This window comes from Zosterops lateralis (assembly GCF_965231275.1).
Source record: "Zosterops lateralis genome assembly, chromosome: 17".
Taxonomy (NCBI): Eukaryota; Metazoa; Chordata; class Aves; order Passeriformes; family Zosteropidae; genus Zosterops; species Zosterops lateralis.
The window spans coordinates 8411969-8428893 of NC_139777.1; the positions used below are offsets into that span (position 1 = coordinate 8411969).

Consider the following 16925-nt stretch of genomic DNA (forward strand, 5'->3'; position numbering starts at 1 on the left):
AGAGATCTCATAACTAGAGAGTAGGTCTTAAAATATTTCTATTGCAGTTTCTTTGACCAATGCTGAAAGACTGCCTGCCCCAGAGATTGCCTTGGCATAATTTTTGTTTGCTATTTTCAAACCTAGAGGAATCCATATGCTTCTTTTAAAATAGCACTGTGCAGGAATTTTTCTTTCCTATTTATGTTAAAAAGAGTTTCTGCTGGCCATTTGAGTGCTCTAGGTAGTCAGCATTCTTCAGCTATATGAAAAAGATGAAGAGCTGAAAGAAGGTTTACTCTCTATAAGATGGTATTTTAAAAATGACTTCCATAACCTTTCTTACAGTCCTAGTTTTTCTGTGGAGAGATCTTCATCTGAACAGGTTTATTTAAACACTTGGTAGATTATATATCAGGATCTCCCTTCCTCTCCTCGTGAATGAAAACCTGTGCTTCTGCAGGTTCACTCAAGGAGTGCTCCTCCTTGGAGCACTACAGAACTTCAGATCTGGAATGGTTTCAGATCCTCGTCATTTCCCTGTGTGTAGAAGAGTATTCTTGTGCTCTGTGCTTGTTTAGTTGCTCATGAATTAAATTTACATTCTTAAAGAATCCTGAGCAGTTCTCAGAGGGGTGTGGGTCAGTGGTGGCTCTGCTCTCTGGGGCACGTGTAATTTGTACTGGGGCAGAGTAGTTCATTTTTAAGGACTGGGAATCACTTCATTTAGATTTCTGCTAATGGTTTTACCTTCTGGGGAAGCCTTGCCACTCTGCTGCACCTTCTTCTTTGGATGGATGACGAAACAAGGCCTGCCTGCCTCCTGTCAGATGCTTTGAAGTCTGTAGATGAAAGATACCATATGAATGCAAAGTACTTGCCAGTTAATGTCAGCAAGTCATTTTGCTTGTACCTTGATGAAAAAAGCTTTATTGTCAGCTTACAATGAATTGATCTGCATATGCACCAGTAGTTCTTTCCCTTTTACTTAAGTCTTTTGGAAAATTATATTGACTACCTCTCAGAAAGATAGAGAGAGGTGAAATAACAAGCAATAAAGATTATCGAGGAAATTTCTCGTCATGCAATACCTTAAAGATAATAATATTTTGAAAGGGAAAGAAAATAACAACTATGCACAAGGAGTTTCTGCTAAATACTGTCTCATTCCCTGTCTTTCAGGGATTATTTTCTCATGCAGAGCTAAGCCTAGCTCCATCAATGCATAGAGAAGTTCTATTATTATACACTGATTTGATAAGATAATATAATTAGTGTCTTGGTCCATCGATGCAGACCTCTACTGTCCAAAACCAACATTAGGTTATTAAATCAATTCTCATATTTGCTACAGTAATAAGATAAAATAGCATTATTTAGATACTGCTTGTCTAAACTTAGATAAGTCGTTCAACCGTATCTCTATTTGCTTATCCACATTCTTCTTCTGCTTTTAAAAACCAGCACAAATTCATGAGGTAGGTGCAGGCTTTGGATTTCCTGGTCTTTATTGTCTGGTGGGGCAAGGTCTTCCCTGTCAGTCAGTTATTTGTGTCTTGTCTGTGTGGCTCTTCCTCCCCTGCAGCAGATGGGCAGTGAGGAAATGAGGGCTCCAGTGGATAAATGCAGCAGCAGCAGCTGCTTTCAAGAAGGGTATCCATGGGCAGGCCATGAGTGAGATGGTGTCCGGGCAGCTAATCTGGACAGATATCTGCTGGCAATTTCTGCTGACACACCCATCAAGAGACCTGGAATTGATGGCTAAACTGGCACAGAGCCAAAGTCAACAAAGAGAAGAATTTTTAGGTAGAAAGGCAGGTCTGAGTTTCCCAAATTACAGTTGTCTTGGGGAGCTTGGGAGCCTTCTGGCTCCAGAGCAGGAAGAAAGAGGCTTTGCTAAATGCCTATTTAATGTATAAATGCTCTCCCAAGCCCCTAGTTCATAGACTGATACAGTTAGTTAATATTCTGCTGGAAGTGGGTTGACTTACTCAAAGTTTGTACAAATTGGTTTTGTAGGTAACGTTTGATGAGTTTTGTTTTCTGGTTGTTTATTTTTTTTGGCTATAGAGGCACAGATCCTATAGGACAATGACTGATCCAACCTGATATTAAGGGACTATGGTGTCTAGTCAGATCTGTTGTTTTTAAATACTGTATTTTGCATTAACTTGTGCTGCAGACCACAACTCTGCTCCGTGCCCTTGTTCTGTAACTCACTTATTTGCATGGGAACATCCTGCTTCTTGCACATGTGATGACTTCCAGGATGAGGGCTGAGCCCTGCCCAGCTTTGTTCCCAGATTCTGTGGTGGAACACAGGACTCTTTGAGAATGCAAAGGGCCAAGTTGTGCTGCTGTGTACTCCTGGTGTGCTGCTGGTATGACTGTGCAGGGCCAGGCAGGGAGGGCAGGCTATTTAATGGGGCCATGTGTTACTGGAACTTGCCATCTAACATTCCTTGCTTTCCCCAGTGTGTTCTCCCCCTTCCAGGGTGGAATGCAGTAATTGCCATACCAGAAGGAAGCCATGATCTGTCTGTCTAGCCTGGCATCCTTTCTCCAAAACAGGGAAACACCAGATGCTTGAGGGAAAGGTACCAGAACTCCTAAAACAAACAAATATGGTATAACTTGTGCATAGAGGAAGTTGGTGGTTGCTTTATGCCCCGAGGTGAGGGAGTTTCTAGCCTTTACATCAGTGTGTAGCTGGGTATTCTCTTCATGTATGACAGACTTGCACTCAAGCCATTCTCACAGACTCCCTGCCTGTGGAGTTGGGTGCCAAGGAACAGCACGGCTCAGCTGCACCACTGCACTGTGCACTGCACTGCCCTGTGCTGCGGTGGTCCTCAGTCCCCACCTTTTGTAGCAAAGGAGTCTGAGCTCCATCGTGTGTTGCTGAAATCATTGTCTGCAGACAATGCCAAGAGACTGTTCCAGGCAGTGTTACCAAATGACAGGATTTACTCTGTGCAGTGAAGTGTGATCTGAGCTCTGCCCTGCTCCTGTCTTCTAAACACCAGAGCAGGAGGGTTGGCTCCATTGGTGCTCAATCAAGGCCACCAGCAGGGGACCACTGAACCTCTATCACAAGTCACGATAAGCGCTGCTATCTGGTTTCCTCCCTCCTGGTGTTCTCCAGTGGCCAAATCTTTCATCACAAGCTGCACATGCAAACAGTGTGACCTGCTACACAGGGACCTTTGCAGGAAATGGTGTGAAACAGCCTCCATCAACTGGAAGCATGAGGGAGAGAGGCCTGGGGAGAAAGGAGGAAGACTTCAAGTGATAGCTTCATTGTCTGGTGCTGATGTAGAAGTCAGTAATATGCAGGACCTGTGTTCACCTCAGGGATGAGGAAGGGGAGAGTGCTCTTTTTAATTACATATTGCTAATTCTTTCCCAACCAGCCAGCCTGGGATTTCCTTGCATTCTGAGGCAATGCTTTTATCTGTCTCCTGTTTAACAATCTGAACTTGCTTGAGAAGTTGTTTTTCTTTCTTGAGGAAGATTGCATTGGAGCCAAAGTGTTGTTTACCTAAGATCTATAATAAAAATTCTTTATCCTTATTTTGCTTCCTCTCCAGCTCAAAAAGGGGTGGCATGGAAAGCAGCACGTATTCTTCCCTTCCACATAGGGAAGATCTTTCCACATAGGGCTGAATAGGTTCAGCCTATTTAGTAACCACAGTTACCAGACTTCTCTCACTTCAAGCAGTTGGTCAGTCTCCCTTGTGCTACCTGGACCTCTATAGTCTATGCTCCTGATTTGCTGCAAGCTCTCCCAGCGATCCTAGGTAAACTGAAGCAGAGAGGTTGAGTCTCTTCCCAAACGGCAGCTAGGGATTGACCATTACCTGTCATTTCTCCTCTGTGAAGCGATTTTTGCTGAGCCTTTTGATGAAGAAATGTTCTGTCCAAGCCACTATCTAGATTGTGGTGTTGTAAGACCCATGACAAAGCTGTAAGAGGTCCACACTACTTACTAAGATGGAAACATACCTAGGTGCTAACAAACAATGTAACAATCACAATTCTAAACCTTGAGAATTATCCTCTTTGTTAGGTAGTCAAATCAGCAGCTCATGGAATAGTCTAGATCCAGGTCCATTGGCAGACTGCAGCTGATGTGGCTTGGGTCTGGTGTCTGGCTTTTTTTCAAGTAATGCCATGAATATTTCTTATGTGCTGTTGTGTTTTCCCATTTTTTTATTATATCAATATTCTTTTTTCTTCTGATGCTTTAACTTTTAAACAATGTATATGGTCTGATAGATTGAAACAAAAGACAGATGCAGAGCCAGAAGCAATTTTCTCTAAATGCAGCTTTAGATTTTTTAGGCATGGGTAATTAGAATAATAAAATTTATTATTTTAGTTAGCTTATTTTTAAGTAGGTGGGAAATGAGCATTTTCTAGCGTGGAAGTGGGGAGACTTCCTTGTGCCACATTCAGCTCCAGCATAGCATATAACTTCATCATTTGTGCAACCCACTAATCCCTGCATGGGCATTCTTAGAATTAAAATGCTCTTAATTTAGTAGAACGACATAAATGAAATTAAAGTTCCTTTTAATACTGAATACTGTACAGAGCTACAATGTGGTCTAGCTAATTCACTTTAAATTCACAACTTCAGTTAATCTGAATTAAGCTTCCCAAGTCCTGCGTGTAAAGACATCTTTATTTAGAAGGAGTTGCTGTTGTGGAAAGAGCAATGGACTCAGCCCTCTCCCGAGGCATTCTGGCGTGCAGCTCGCCTGTTCCGAGACAGAGAGTTTCTGGGCATTAGCAAATTGTCTACCACATCCTTTTCTTCTCCTCTCACAACGCCTCTGTGCCACCTCCTAAAATTGTGGTTTCTGAGCCATTCCTCTGAGTAACTTGCTCTGGTTGTATTTGCTGTGCAGCTGAGGAAACAATATTTCAGCAACTTGTAACATTTTGGAGCAGGGAAAGTTAAACTTGTCCTGAAACCAGTCAGGAACACACCCTTTGGTCTGAAGGGCCTGTCCAGTGGATGTTCCCTGCCCAGGCCAGGTACAGAACAGGGAGCAGGATGGAGGATCTCTTGTGAATGGCAGAGATTTGTGCAGTAAATACAGACTTGTGCTGCGTATAGCTTGGAAGCCAAACCACGAGAACAACTGTCTTTTAGGGTCAGAACTAAGCTGAGAGGCTTGCTCCTGAAAATATTTACTTTTCTGCTTGGAAATGATCTTGTGGTGATGTTACATTTTTCTTATGAAAAGAGTAACTGGTCACATGGGTCAAATACAACCATTTAGGACAAACCCCTAAATGAAACTTACTGTTTTCCACATGCAAGGAGTGCTGGACCATGTAACTCTCCCTGCAAGTTTCATCCAATTCACTTCATAGTTTTCCAATCCTCACTGTTTTCCAACCCTTGCCCTAATGGGAAATTGTTCATAGAACTGTCGCATTGTCTCCTGGGCTGCTGGTTTTGGTAAGAGATCAGCTGGAGGGAGACCACTTGGATTTCTCTATATTTTTTTCAATTGGAATTTCAGTATGTTGATCATAGATGTTATGAATAATGGGTAGGAAATAATGGAGTAAAAATTATTTTATTGCACTCTGTCTTTGAGTTGGGGTACACAGACACACTGAGGAGGAGGTGGTTTTCCATGGGCCAGCTGATGAAATCATGGTCCTTCCACCTGGTGAAGTTCTGCCTGACATGCTGAAGTCTCCAGAAGCCCTGAAAGCATCATGCACTGTGCGTGTGTACTATAAATAAACTTTAAAAACATAATTTAAAAACACCTCTGGCAAAGCACATGCTTAACTGAAACTTGTCTGGTCAAGGTTGGCTCAGTGGTGTAGGAAGAAGATGGGGAAAGAGCAAGTGGGAGCAAATAAATGAAACCTGCCTCTTGTCTGTCATTTTCAGGCTGTCCAAGCTCTTGGCATGTGAGCTTTGGGAGATCCCTAGTGACTTTCTGGATATTTGCCCTTGGCATGCGTGTTTGTGAGTGATCTGAGATTTCATTAACAAAGCTGCATGAACAAGGTTAGTTAACCTGTTAGAAAAAGATCAGATAGCTGGGAATCATATTTGATTCTCCAGTTCTAAGAATCCAAATAGCTCTGGCTGATGGTGGCCAATCAATCAGACAAAATAATTTCAAGAAGTCCTCTTAATGAATTTTTATGTGTTCCACCCACAGTTTGGATAGCTGCAACCCTTTATTTTAAATGGACAATTCTTTTGATCTGCACAGGACCAGAGGAGGTTTGGGGAGATGAAACTCTCTGAGGGTGAATTGCTCTGATAGTATCTGTGGAGGTATATAATCTATATGATCTGCACTGCTGTTGTCTCAAAGCAGGTCTGACTTACCTGCTTGTTTTTTAAGTTGTATGAAAACATGATGCATCTTCAAGAAAAAGAAATCTAAAGTAAGGCCTCTTTAGATGGGGCACTAAGGGGTTAAAAGCATTGCCCAGTCCCGAGGAAGCCTGTTTCAGGGCAGGCATCCACTGGAAAAAGGTTTTGCTGCAGACACAGGCTGATGTGCTTGCAGCAAGGATTGCAGCCTTATCAGTAAAGATAAACATGCAAAGGCTTCCAAACCCCTGTGTCCCTGCCACTTGTTTGGGATCCTTTTCCAAGAGAGAGACCAAGAGAAAATACAAGATCTTCACCACGATAGATGCTACTTCCAAAGGAGGCAGCCAGCAGAGTTTGCAGACAGAGACTGTGTATTAGTCTGTGCTTTGGAACAGGTACAGGAGGTATTAGTTTACCTGATTCAAAATAGTACTTGAGACCTGGCAGTATCATGTGGGGTTGGCCCTTTCCCCTCACCCATCAGTCTCTTGCTAAGTGTCCAAATGCTGGACAACGCTGGGTTTTGTTGCCCTCACTGAGTTACTTGCCATAGCTAATTTCTGCTGCCAAGCAACCTCCAGGCTTTACTACCCATTTATTTGCCATTTCCCACAAATACTTTGAATGTTACTTTATTTTAATCCTGGTGCTGAGAGGAGGGTAATGGAGATAGTATTTCTGTTAAAAATGCACAGGATCAGCTACAGAATTTTTGGGCACAGAACAGACCACTTGAGTTGCCTGCAAAAACAGTCACTATCGTAATATTAGGTGTAATTAGGGTGTAGCCTTGTAAATAATACACTTTTCTTATTTCTCTCACCTCCTGTTCTATCATGAAACATGGTGAAGCAGGAGATGCAGAAATCAAGCACCTGGCTTCTTGAGTCAAATTCCAAAAGTCTGCATTAAAAAATGCAGAAGTTATTCCAGATGGGTGAGAACTGGCACTCTTTTTCTGTCCAGGAAAATTTGTGCCATTCTGCAGGCTCAGCCTCTTGTTTTGCCACTGAGCCTGATTGACACTTACATGTGTGTGGCCTTTTTACACAGTGGTGGACTTAAGTTTGAAAATCCAGACATTTTTGGACTGTGACAACAGTTGGTATGCTGTTTCAATCTGTATTTTATTTTTTAAAAATTATATATACTACTTTAAAAGTGAGTGTGGCAACTTATTGCAAAAATCAGAGAGAACAGTTTACAGAAATAATTCAAAAGTTGCTCCCAGTTAAATGAGTCTTAAAATGTGGAAAAGGAGACTTATTTCAAAAATTTCTCTTAAACTTGCAGTGTGACAGATAAAGCTAGTTCTGAGAACGTGAAAATGTGGGCTCCATGTGCTAAAGCTATTTGAAAAGAGGTGTGAGTGAAGGGGCTGAGGTTGGTGTGAACGTCAGACTTCCTGCCTTCTGCACTTTCTGTGTCGCAGCTGTAGCACGTTCATAGTGTGGCACTTCTTTTAAAAGGGACTCTGAACTAGCCCAGCCTTTCAGGGAAAGACAAGCTGCAGCCAGAAATTCTGGCCCATCGCAGGATGACAAGAGGAAGAGCTTTGTTACTAGCTTGTGTTTGATCTTAGCAGCTTTTTTTCTGCTCTCAGTAGCATGCTAATGATACCTGTGGGAGCTGAAAAATGGGTGAATTCCTGCTAGGGTGCGGACAAGTTCGCAGTTTAGTTCTTGTCCTCTTCTTCCCCTCTGGTAAAAATTTTGGGGGCTGTCCCAGATACATAAAAAGGAACTTTTTCCTAGAATAATTTCTGTCCTCCATCTGCTAAGGAGTCTGAATCAGAAAGGCAGTAAGCAGTTGACTCAGTTTGTTTTGTCTCCTCTCTCCCTTTCTTATGTTTGAAATTATGAGTATTTATGGGAAATGACTGGCTTAAAAGTCTAGGACAAGTCTGAGCTGCCCATAAGCCATTCCTTTTCTACAGTTCAGTTTTGCCTCGTTTATTTTAAACTTTAAAGCTGAAATGCCAATTGCATCCTAAATCCCCTTTTGTTTCAAATGCCAGAGTTGCCAGTTTCACATTTCTGACTTGTGATTCTCTACATATTATGTCCCTCTTGGTATCAGAGGACCCAGCGGAGTGGGCAGGCTGCACCCCTGGTCAGAAGAACAGGGAGATGGTGAAACAGAACAGTGCCAAACCTGGAGGCAAATACAGCCCAGTTTCTGCTGCTGCCCAGGGAGAGGGTCTGCAAGTCTGTGATAAGGGATGGAAGGAGACCAAGAGGGATGGGTGGGCCCCCAAAGGCGGGGATCTGGATGCCAACATATCTTGCTCCAGCTTTGCAAGGAGCAGCATGCAAGTGCTTCAGAGGGAGGGCTAGTTGTGGTCTGTGGTTTAGGGAGTTGACACAAATAGTCTCTGAACCCTTTTTTTACGGGCCTGCAAAGGAGTGTTCTCTCTGGGGAACTGGAGCCTGTTGTCCTTGGTGTAATCCTTTCTTGCTTAGCAGGTTCGAGGCTGTGCTCAGAGCAAGCAGCCATGGCTGGCTGACAGAAAAGGGTGTTTAGCATCCTACACAGTTTGTGCTGTACTGTGTTAGAATGGGCATGTTGGTAATTAAACACTTGGGTCTGGGTTTCTGTTCCTAAACTACTACTCTAAATCAGCAATTGAGTTCTGTGGCAGGCAAACTTTGACAATATTTCTGTGCCCAAGAACCATGTGGGCTAGGCTATTTTTAAACCTCTTTCAGTAAGTGCGCTGAAAAAATAACATTTTTGTGGACAGAAAATACAGAACAGTGTGTTGACCTTCATTGCTGATGAAACTTCAGTTGTACCCAGATATAACTGATAGCAGGTCTTACCTGGATTTGCTTTCTGTCCATGCATGTAGGTGGTCACGTGGAGAAGTGAAATACTTCCATAATATACATTTCACAAATACCTGGATGGAATAAGAAGAAATAAGAATAAAGTGTGTCGGAGAGGAAAATGCATTGCAAATCTTTCAACTTCAGTGAAAAAATATTCCCATAGTTCAAATATTTCACCCTACATGAATGCTGATGCTGAACCTAATAAAAATCATCCAGATGGGGAGAGATCACCACCTAGTACTAAAATATCAGCACTCCTATTGGCATGCACTGTGCTCCTTGTACCTGGCAAAGCACTGGTTACACTCATCTCCCAGCCTGCTTCCCTTCCAATTGGGAGCTCTACAGGGATGACCAGAGGGAATCTTAGTGATACTACAAAGAAGCCTGTTTGCTTAAGAGGGCATATGCACATCTATTAACAATCTGGTTGTGTACCTTCTTTGTGGGAGGATCCCATACCTTATACAGAGAGGGGCAAGTGCTAATTAACTTAATTCTGGGAACAGGAGGTGGTATGACCTTTTTCAAAGTGATTCTTTTGGGCTAGAGTTTACAGAGAGGTATTTGCTAGGACTGATGTCTGGGTTTGCTATGCAAACATTATTCATACAGAGGTGTAAAATTCCCTGGTGTGCCCAGGGAAGAAATTAACCTCCCAGTCTCTCTGGTTAGGGTTCATGGTTCCTTGTCCAAAAATTGTTGGCATGGTGTCCAGATTTATGTTATTTGATATCAAAACACAGTTACGTTTCCTATCATATCTTTTAGCACCAAGCACAGCAAGTAGATCCAAGTTATTATTAGACCATTGTTTTGGACATCACTCATTGGGTTGCGAACACTCCATCTCTTATTGGCAACAGAGGTGGAAATTAATTTCTGGGGAATTTTTTTTTTTTTCTGAACTATGAAGAGGTGTTATTTATTCTGAGCATCTTCCAAATTTCAACTTTTTTTTGCCAAAGAAGTGCTAAGGCCGGTTAATGTGGTGAGGCCATCCATCTCTTTGCTGTGCTCCCTCTGAGCAGCTCAGGGACACATTGCAAGCACTGAGTGTGTCTACGCCATCCAATTTTTGTTCTTGCTACCAGCACTAAGAAATCAGTCCCAGTTGCTCCAGTGTAGGCAAAACCAGAGGCAGCTACAGCAGTGTCTTAGCAGCAACTGCAGAGAGCAGAGCTTAGGGAAACGTACCTGAGGTGAGCAGGACAGAGGGCCATTGGTGTGACTCCGCTGAAGAAATGAAATGCAGTCCCAGACTGGAGGCAAGTTGCTGTAGACCCCCTGGCTGGCCACGTGTCAGCCTCACAAAGCATTTAGGATGCCTGGCTGCAGAGAAGTAGGCAGAAAGCTGTCCATGGTGTCTTACAGCTGCAGAAGGGCAGGAAGGCAGCTGATAAAACTGAATTTTCCTCAGGCAAAGAAGTATCTTTGCTCCCTGCTCCCTCTTGTCTTCTAATGTATTTTTAAAAACCCCAACAAGGCAACTCTCCCTCATTCCCCACCACCACCCCCAACAACAAAAAAGCACGGGCTTGCCGGACCCTAAGAGAAACAAACGTAAGCACCTCTTTGGAAAACACTGCTGAGGCCTGCGGCCATCCCGCATTCCTGAAGAGGCTGCGAGCCTCCTCCCCAGCGTGCCTGCCCAGCAGGGCAGCCGGCTCCGGAGGCCGCGCTGCTGCTGCTGCTCCCTCGCTGCACCGACATGCCCGCGCACAGCCCCCGGAGGGGCTCGCTCCTCTCCCCGCCGTGGCCGTAGCCACGTTTTGTGCTGCCCCTGCTCAGGGGAAAAGAAGCAGCACCTTCACCATGCGGCATTTGCTGCCATATTCATTCAAAGACAGCTCCATGTCTGAAGTGCTGCCAGACTGAGCTACGAGCACCGCGAAGCAAACAGCTGCCACATCCTCATCCTACTTCTTGTCACGGCACTGCAGTGGAGCTGGAAGTTTTTCAGCAATGTGACTAGGTAAGAGGTATTTATTTTGATCAAAATGAAGGTAAAATCCCTATTTCCCAGTTGGTTTAACCCCTATTTACAAAGATCTGGTAATGGATGTATGTAGAAGAAATATCTACACGAGTGAAAATGTGCCCTGCTAATATTAAAAGGTACGCGGTGGAATTTTGCCTAAGGATAAAATGTCATTTTAATTGAAAGCTGCTGTAACTTGATAGGGCATATCCACAACAGTCTTGAGGATCTACTTTAAAATACAGTTAAAGACAGAGACTACTCCCACCACTCTGTCTCTTAGAGCTACATGTCCTCTTTGATCCATCCACGGTGCTTACGATTCCTAAGAGACATGCATACTGCCAGTAGTCTGAGCTCATTAATATTTATATGATACCTTTCTTCTGAAGATGTGTGCTTTGCAATTATTAATTAAGAACCATTTCACAAACCCCTAAAATTTAGCTCCATTTCATAGCTTACAAAATGAAGACCCAGAAAGTTTGTGTATCTTTTGCATGAGATAAAGTGAGGTTAGGGATGTGGAAGCTTGTCTGCATGGACTTCTACTGTAATGTATTTCTTTATCTGTCTTTTGCCAGTAACTTTGGACAAGGCAGCACAGGTTTCCTTTGACAATAAGATGCACCACGAGCCTGTACTACCTAGGCAATACTGAGAAGATGAGTGAAGGGAGTCTTCTCTTTCGTTCTGGCTCTTCACACAGTGCTTGCTTGCTTTTTAGAAAGCTTCTTTAAAAATACAACCTGGAAATGCTTTGTCAGCCCTTGCAGACCACGTCCCGAGTGAATACTTACTTGAATATGTTAAACCCTTCTCTTGCACACTGTATTTTAGGTCCCATGTTGGAGTAGATAGAAGGGATGGTGGGTTATAATCCACACCAGATGTGGGCCCTCTCCTCTCAGTCCTCCCTGGTGCTTATGGAATGAAGGAGCTTGGCTCAGTGTGAGACTGATAACGGGAGGGAGGGCTTGCCATGCGATTAGACCAATTCACTGTAAACACCTAAGTTGCACAAGTGGCTCAAACTTTGATCTTTTTGTTGTGGAAAAGAAATTTGAGACTCTGAAACCTGCTCTCAGTCACAAACAAGGAGGTGGACATTACTCAAGCCCAACTGTGGAAATGTAAATACAGTTAAATGCGATCAAAATGGAGAAAGCACTTCTTTTTTCCTCATTCCCTGCTCCCCAGAGTACTGCCTACTTTTACCAGGGGCTCCTACTCTGACTTGCCTAGCTCTGTTTGTGAAGGCAGGCCCCAGTCTCACACCTGAAACACCCAAATCCAAATGCTCCCAAGTGCTGTCTGGGATAAGGTTTAAGCCACAGGTGCAATTAAGCTTTTAAGTGGTAAGCCTATTTGGTTAGGGGCACACCTAGAGCCTGCAACAAGCTGGGAGAGAAACGATCAGTCCTTCAACCTGACAGGTGGTTCCTGAAATACTGCTGGAAGGGTTAAGAAGAAGCTACAATTTTTGTGATTCTCCTGGTGTTTAGTGTAACAACTCTCAGAACCAGGTCTCTGTGGAGGCATCTGGCTGTCCTAGTGAGGTGGGATTTGATTTTAATTAACAATTCTGGTAATGGATTATCAAAACAATGATTTTGCTGAAGGCTTAAGCATAGTCTTCATAGTTCTGTTTTCTTTTTCTCTCATGCCCTCCTTCTAAAATCTGCCTGTGCAAACACTGTAGCAAAAGGATAAGTTTCATAGGAGTGCAGACTGTTAGCCTGTGGTCTGTTTTACTTTTGGCATTTAGGCCTTTGATTAGATTTTTAGAGGAAAAATGTCATAGTTTGTTGTCTGGTAAAATGCTGGTGAATATTTTAAGATGCATATGTTCCAGGCATTCAATGAGCATAAGAAAAATGGGGGATGTGAGACTTCAGCAATTCCTCACCATTCTGATTTTTTTGCACTGTCATGGCTTTGCTTTTACAATCATTAGAACAGCATCAGAGACCTTTGCTTTGCCTAGCCTTGAGTTCTTGGGCAAGGATTTAAACGTGGAACATTAAGACATGTTAGTGAACATGTCCTAATTAGTCTCTTCCTTGGCTACCACATCCTCAAAGGCCATGAGCCTTACCTACACTATACCTCTCAAACACCTTCAATAATGTAGCATTTTATCCTAGTCTAGACAAAGTCTTAAGGGTTATGTTGTCTAGTCAACTAATCACCCCTTTTAGTGGGAAAACTGCTTTTCCTTTAGGATTGTTTCTCTGTTTTTTCCTCCTTGCTGTCTCTTTTCTCCTCCTTCTCTCTGCATACCTTCCCTGCAGCAAGTCCTGTTCCATCTGCCGTAATGGAAGCATTAACCATTTAATTGCTGATTAGGAAAATCTCATCACGTGGGCTTTACAACAATACTGGAGTGGGAGGGAAGAGGAAGGAGATGTGTGAGTTCCCAGTTCTCTATCACTGACTTGGGAGGGCATTAGTCATTCTTGACGCCATGAAGGTGTTTAACATCTCTTCAGTCTAATGGGTACAGCAGCTGAATGGAGTTTGGATGTACCTGAGCCCTTGTCATCTCTTGCTGCTGAACTTGCTATTTGACCTCGAGCAATCTAGGCTGGGCCTTTCCTCCATTAAGTAGATAGAGGGCAAGTACTGTAGCTAAGTGCTTTTTGATTCTTAAATGCAGAAAACATATGCAAAGGACTAGTTGCTTTTCTTGTATAGTAAGAAGTACTGGGAGGTTTTGAAATCTTTTCCGTATGCTTCTGCACCATGTTGCAGAGAGTGAGATGAGAAGCTGGAGGAGATCTGCAGTGCTCCAAGCAGTGAAAGCCCTTTTAGCTCTGCATTCCCAAGCAGCCATATGGGGCTTTTGCCCAACTGACTTATTTCCTTGTATGATGCAAATTCAGCTGGTGGCCCCCTTCTCTCCCCCTGGCATCTGCTATTCTAAGCACTCGAGTGGGTTATCAGCATTTCAGCTCCTCTTTGCACTCGCAGCACCCGGTTGCCACAGTCGGGTGTAGTCTGTAGTACAATACTTGTGAAAACTCGGCAGACTCGGAGGGGGCTGTGGGCGATGTGGTAAGAAAAGGTGTGCAGGTGGACTCTGCAACCCACGTAAGTCAATCTTTGCCCTGAGGGCTTTTCATGGCTCCTCGTAATTGTCAGTTTCTCACTTGGTTTTGCAGGACTCTGAAAGTTGCGTTGGAGATGGGAATTGGACCTTTTTCATTCTGTTGTGAAAGAGAAAGGACTGAAATATTGGGATAATTGGAGAACTAATGAAATTGCCATTGTAAAAGACAAGAAAATTGTGTTCTTAGCAATTAGCAGGGGAAAGCATTTCAGTCAGACTGAGACCATCTTCTTATTTGTTTGGGGAGTTTATTGTTAGCAGATGTTTAATTTCCATGAGCAATTAATATTTGGAAAGCTCAAAATTATTTTTATATCTGTAAAAACCCCTTGTATTTTACTTCACTGAAGAAGCAACCACTCACACAAAGTCTCCTCAAAGGCCAGAACTGATCTTCTGGATTCTTTCAAAGAAAATATGGGTGAATGTGTAAGAGAGTGCAGAGGCGAGGGTAACTGTATGCACGGGCACAGAATGGAAATAAGTGACAAAACATGCTAAAATACTTCTCACGCTGTTTACCTTTATCACTAACATCCCCTACTTCCTCTCCCCCAACCCCACCTCAAAAAAAAAAAAAAAAAAAAGAAAAAAAAGAAAAAAAAAGTTCAATTTAGAAAGCATCCTTGCAGATCACGTGGCAGCTGGCAAAGACTGCTGCCCCTTCTGCCAGAGGCAGTTTAGGCCCTTGAAACAAAGCAAACTGGGTTGAAATTCTAGGCATTAAAAAACTAAAGCAGCTGCCTCCCTGACATCCTGAGTTGGACTCTGATTTCAGTTTCGCTTCTGCTAGATCTTGGGTAATGTCATTGCTATGGTGTAACTGAAATGAGAACTGGGGCTGCTAATCTTGACATTGGGTCACCCAGTGGTAATCCATTTGTTATCTCTGTTACATTTGTGAGAGCACACACACCCACTCCCTTTAGACTGCAGTAATTTATTTGGCCTATTTTATGTCTGATGGTCACTTGAAACTGTACCTCTTGCCTGTCAGCAGCTGTAGTTGTTTTGCTAAGTGACGATCTAAAGTGAGACTTCCTTGTGCAAATGTGTATTTTAGACACTGTCACCAGAAATCCAGTGGCTCTCCTCTCCCTACCCCTCTCTCCCTGTCCCCTTCAGCTGTTTAGATTTCAGGACACATGGCTTAAATGAACGTATGCTTGGAGTTTGCAAAACGGCTTGAATGACAGGAGAAATCGGATCACACAATGAGAGTTCAGAACCCAGCCACCAATTGGTACAGCAGGAGTCTGCAGCTCTCTTACGCTCATTATTGTCTCGGCATAACATCCAGCACTGAGCGTTTCTCACGTCCCCTCTGAAAACGGGGAATGCGATGGAAGGAGCGGGTGGGGGAATGTCCCCCTCTCTCCCTGCCAGCCCCCGCTTTCTGTGGTACCCCCAAGGCCTGTGGGGAGCAGGGTGGAGAAGGGCCTGCACACCTCATTGTGCCTTCTTTGCTTACACTGGAGAATCTCCAGCTTATCCTGCCAGTGCAGTGACTGCATGTGGAGGAGGGGGAGAGGTTGTGTTGCAAGCTCTGAGAAAATTAGTTGTCTCTATTTTATCTTTTGCAGCTGCAGCACTTTTTTTTTTTTTTCTCCCCTCATCATTCCCCCCTCCCCATGTGAGTGGTATGTCTGAACCATATCCTTCAAAACCAGTTTTCTAAGCAGATTAGATGGGCAGCAGAGACAGCTATGCAATCAGGCAAAAATGTGCACTCAAGCCTTCATTTCATGCAGTGGCCAGAGCAGTAAGTGTCTACCACCTGCATTTTTTTTTCCTTCATTCTCTCCCTTTGCTGTTATTCTATAGTGCTGTTGTCTGTCACTATTGTAGACTGAAACAAAATGCTCGTTCTGATCCTTAGTTATATAAAAATTAGGGAGGGGAAGGAAGTTGGGTTCCACACTAATACTCATTAACATGAAACATAGAGCATGGTCCTGAGCTGGCATGCTTCACTATGCAAAGTGACATTTGCTCCCTGTGAGTGTGGGGAAGGGTAATCTGGGGATTACCCTCAGGTCCTCTAATACCAATCCTCCCCTGACCAGTCTGGAAAACCAGTGTCTAAGTTTACTGTTCCTTTGAATTCAGTATACTCCCCTGGACTGGCACTGCAAGTGAATTTGGTCTCTAGCTAGCCCAGATCTTTCAGTGCTCCCTATCAGCCTTGTTGCATGCTAGGAATCTGACAATAATGGTCGTCACCTGCTTTGAGATATCATGAGAACTCTCAAGCATTGGTATTGGTTTCATGTCTGATCTCTTATAGGACAACGAGCTCAATTTGGGACTAAGCTCTCCAGACAAGTTTGGAAACCTTATGTCTTGTTCAGTGTGGGTGGAAAATGGGGATAGGTTAGTGGGCTGAGTGGCAGACCTGAGGAAGAGAGAATTGAGTAAGCCTTGGCTGTCTTCCAAGAGAGGAAACAGAGCAAAGTGTCCCAGGAGCCAACTGTTGCTTCTTTGGAGCACCAGAGCAAGGTGATCAAGTAATGCTTCTTACTGTGAGTCTGGAAAAACAGGGAAGAGAAGCTGTATGATAAAACTAGAAAAGAGAAATTGGGGGTTGAGGTTGGGGGTGGAAAGAGAGAAGGAGAGAAAATAAAACTTTTATTTTCTATAGAGGGTATGAAGGAGGAA

At 43.5% G+C, this 16925-nt stretch overlaps 1 protein-coding gene across 4 annotated transcripts in view; it reads left to right on the forward strand.

Moving 5' to 3' along the window:
• HIC2 (HIC ZBTB transcriptional repressor 2) overlaps positions 1–16925 on the forward strand; it is a 78326-nt gene that overhangs the window by 18048 nt on the left and 43353 nt on the right. Inside the window, exon 1 of one of the 4 annotated variants that reach the window (XM_083874244.1) lies at positions 11107–11149. The exons of the other annotated variants lie outside the window; for them this stretch is intronic. The gene's annotated coding sequence lies outside the window, so the exon portion shown is untranslated. Of the gene's footprint in view, positions 1–11106; positions 11150–16925 lie in introns of those variants that run through there. 4 annotated transcript variants of the gene reach the window in all.